The following is a 4,640-nucleotide window of genomic DNA, read 5'->3' on the forward strand; positions in this document are numbered from 1 at the left end:
CTCTGCTCTGAAGGGAGTACTACACACCGTTGTAGGAAATCTTCAGTTTCTTGGCAATTTCTCGCATGGAATAGCCTTCATTTCTATGAACAAGAATAGGCTGTCGAGTTTCACATGAAAGTTCTTTTTCTCTGGCCATTTTGAGAGTTTTATGGAACCAACAAATGTAATGCTCCAGATTCTCAACTAGCTCAAAGGAAGGTCAGGCTTATAGGTTCTCTAATCAGCCAAACTATTTTCAGCTGTGCTAACATACTTGCACAAGGGTTTTCAAGGGTATTCTAACCATCTATTAGCCTTCTTACACAGTTAGCAAACACAAAGTACCATAAGAACACTGGAGTGATGAAATGGGTCTTTATACACCTATGAAGATATTGCATTGCAAACCAGATGCTTGCAGCTAAAACAGTCATTTACCACATTAACAATGTATAGAGTGTATTTCTGAATCATTTAATGTTAGCTTCACTGGAAAAAACTGTGCTTTTCTTTCAAAAATAAGGAAATTTCTAAGTGACCCTAAACTTTTGAACGGTAGTGTATATGAGAGAATGTATTGACATAAAGAACACAATTTAACTGTATTATCATACTGAAAAGTATAATGGCTCTAGCTAAACTTGAAAAAGTCCTAGTCTGAATTGCCAGAGTTGAATATTTAAAGGGAACCTGTCCTGTCCTTCTTTGCTATTAAACTGCCCCCAATATCTTGTTAGTGAAGCACATTGCATCACTAACATTTTTTTCTCAAGCAAAACGTCCCAGTATTTATCGCAAAAATCACTTTTTATACTTTGATGATTGCCCCACATACTTTCTGTTGGAGTCATAGGGTTGGGGATCTCTAACTTTTCAGTCACGGTCAGTCAAATGCCTTTTTCACGTTCCCCATGTCCATTGCATTATAACATATTACCTTCACTGCTCCCTACGTCACCACAATCTCCCAGCAGATCCCGCTCTTGCACAAAGACTTCAACTTTCCGGTCATGCGCACTGAATTTGGGTGTACATCCCAGCTTCATATCATTCCCCAGCTTCTTATCCTATGTGCCCATGCTCTGGAGCCGCTGAGAGTCAGAATGGTGAGCGGGAAGACGGGTGCCCAATGTGTGGGCTCTCATAAACTATCGTGTGGTCACTGGCTCTCCGTTTGAGATAAACATGTTAGTGATGCAATGTGCATCACTAACTAGACATTGGTGGCAGTTTAGTAGCAAAAAAGGACGTGACAGGTTCCTTTTAACCCTCAGTGCTATGTGCTTAGTATCAGTATGTGGGTAGAAAACTGTAAGGGGCCCAGGACAGTAGTTGCGGGCGAGGGGCTGCTGTTCTCCCAAGCCCTGGCCGCCTACTAACAAACAATGTCCTATCTGTCATGTGGTTTGGGTGAAATGTGTAACACTCATTTTTGCGTTGGATGTCTCTGCTGGTTCCATGATCCCCGATCCAGATGCCACCACACATTAAATAACAGATTCCGTGTCCATTTTTAACATATTAACTTTACTCAACAAGTTCAAAGGTTCCATGGCAGTTACAGTATAGCATGTGCCCACTTTGTTAGTTTTTCCAACGAGAGCTCTCCCTTTGTTTCCTAGCACTTTTGACCCCTGAGAGGCTCTGTCCGCTCCCATGCTTCCTTGCCCATTTTTCTGTCCTGTTCACCATCTCCCTCCCCTTTATTAGCCCCGGATATCCTCAGAGGGACCTCTTAAAGTAGTGATGGCCATCTGTATGCTGCTTCCCAAAAGTCCTGTGCTTTCCGGTACTATCAGGCCCACTAGCCCACTGGCAGTTGCCTTTCCTCTGTCACTTGTTTTATCTCCAACTCTATCTCTGACTGACTCCCTAAAACCAGGAAGTATCTCTACTATACCTACTCTTACCCCTCCCAACTGGGAAAATCCCTGAAGCCTTAATCATTTCTATCCTAAACCTCTCCTCTTCCTGAACTTATTGTGCCCATCACTGCACTATACCCAATAGGGTTGAGCGAAACGGGTCGAACATTTTCAAAAGTCGCCGACTTTTGGCTAAGTCGGGGTTTCATGAAACCCGATCCGACCCCTGTGCGGGGTCGGCCATGCGGTACGCGACTTTCGCGCCAAAGTCGCGTTTCAATGACGCGAAAAGCGCCATTTCTCAGCCAATGAAGGTAAACGCAGAGTGTGGGCAGCGTGATGACATAGGTCCTGGTCCCCACCATCTTAGAGAAGGGCATTGCAGTGATTGGCTTGCTGTCTGCGACGTCACAGGGGCTATAAAGAGGCGTTCCCGCCGACCGCCATCTTACTGCTGCTGATCTGAGCTTAGGGAGAGGTTGCTGCCGCTTTGTCAGAAGCAGGGATAGCGTTAGGCAGGGTCCATTAACCACAAAACCGCTTGTGCTGCAGCGATTTGCACTGTCCAACACCACCCTCGGTGTGCAGGGACAGTGGAAGTTTTTTTTTTTTTTTTTCCCCTCAGCGCTGTAGCTCATTGGGCTGCCCTAGAAGGCTCCCTGATAGCTGCATTGCTGTGTGTACGCCGCTGTGCAAACCAACTGCTTTTTTCAAAGCACAAATCCTCTTGTTCCTTCCTTTCTGCACAGCTATCTTTTTTGTTTGTCCACACTTTTTATTTCATTTGTGCATCAGTCCACTCCTTATTGCTGCCTGCCATACCTGGCTGAGATTACTGCAGGCAGGGAGATAGTAGCTGCCTGCCATACCTGGCTGAGATTACTGCAGGCAGGGAGATAGTAATTGTAGGACATTCCCTGTGTTTTTTTTTTTTTTTTTTTTGGTGGGAGATTAAGATTGGCAATTTGGCATTTCTGCTAGAGTGCCATCCCTGTGTGTGCCATCTCTCTCACATAGTGGGCCATAGAAAGCCTTTTCATTTTTCTGTATTTTTTTTTGTGGGGTGTATAAATTCTCCCTGATAAAAATACAGTGGGAGATTAATATTGGCCTTTGGGCTTGTGTGCCAGTCCTGAGTGTGCCATCTCTCTCACAAATAGTGGGCCATAGAAAGCCTATTTTATTTTTTTTTTGGGTTTTATAAATTCTCCCTGAAAAAAAGGGAGATTAATATTGGCCTCTGGGCTTGTGTGCCAGTCCTGAGCGTGCCATCTGTGCCAGCCCTGAGCGTGCCATCTCTCTCACAAATAGTGGGCCATAGAAAGCCTATTTAATTTTTTTTTTGGTTTTATAAATTCTCCCTGAAAAAAAGGGAGATTAATATTGGCCTCTGGGCTTGTGTGCCAGTTGTGAGCGTGCCATCTGTGCCAGTCCTGAGCGTGCCATCTCTCTCACAAATAGTGGGCCATAGAAAGCCTATTTAATTTTTTTTTTTGTTTTATAAATTTTCCCTGAAAAAAGGGAGATTAATATTGGCCTCTGGGCTTGTGTGCCAGTTGTGAGCGTGCCATCTGTGCCAGTCCTGAGCGTGCCATCTCTCTCACAAATAGTGGGCCATAGAAAGCCTATTTAATTTTTTTTTTGGTTTTATAAATTTTCCCTGAAAAAAGGGAGATTAATATTGGCCTCTGGGCTTGTGTGCCAGTTGTGAGCGTGCCATCTGTGCCAGTCCTGAGCGTGCCATCTCTCTCACAAATAGTGGGCCATAGAAAGCCTATTTAAATATTTTTTTGGTTTTATAAATTCTCCCAGAAAAAAAGGGAGATTAATATTGGCCTCTGGGCTTCTGTGCCAGTCCTGAGCGTGCCATCTGTGCCAGTCCTGAGCGTCCCATCTCTCTCACAAATAGTGGGCCATAGAAAGCCTATTTTTTTTTGGGGGGGGTTTTAGAAATTCTCCCTGGAAAAAAAAAGGGAGATTAATATTGCCCTTTGGGCTTGTGTGCCAGTACTAAGCGTTCCATCTCTCTCTCTCTCTCTTAGTCAGTGGGCCATAGAACGCCTATTTTTGGTTTTATTTGTTTTCTAAATTCTCCCTGAAAAAATCATTTTATTTTATTTGGTTTCTAAATTCTTCCTGATAAAATCATATTTTTTTATTATTTTTTTTTCTAAAGTCTCCCTGAAAAAAAAAAAAAAAAAAAAAAAAACAGTGGGAGATTAATATTGGCCTTTCTGCTTGTGTGCCAGTCTTGACTCCTGGGTGCGTCATCTCTCAGTCAGTGGGCCATAGAACGCCTATTTTTGGTTTTATTTGTTTTCTAAATTCTCCCTGAAAAAATCATTTTATTTTATTTGGTTTCTAAATTCTTCCTGATAAAATCATATTTTTTTTATTATTTTTTTTTCTAAAGTCTCCCTGAAAAAAAAAAAAAAAAAACAACCAAAAAAAACAGTGGGAGATTAATATTGGCCTTTCTGCTTGTGTGCCAGTCTTGACTCCTGGGTGTGCCATCTCTCTCTCTCTCTCTCTCTCTCTCCAATTGTGGTCCATAGAAAGCCTATATTTTTTTTCCTTGATTTGGGTTCCAAAATCTACCAGAGAAAATAACTCCATCAATCATTGGTAGAAAAATATTGGCCTCTGGGCTTGTGTGCCACTCCTGATTCCTGTGTGCGTCATCTCTCAGTCAGTGGGCCATAGAACGCCTATTTTTGGTTTTATTTGTTTTATAAATTCTCCCTGAAAAAATCATTTTATTTTATTTGGTTTCTAAATTCTTCCTGATAAAAT

The sequence above is a fragment of the Ranitomeya imitator genome, chromosome 6 (genome assembly GCF_032444005.1).
Source record: "Ranitomeya imitator isolate aRanImi1 chromosome 6, aRanImi1.pri, whole genome shotgun sequence".
NCBI lineage: Eukaryota > Metazoa > Chordata > Amphibia > Anura > Dendrobatidae > Ranitomeya > Ranitomeya imitator.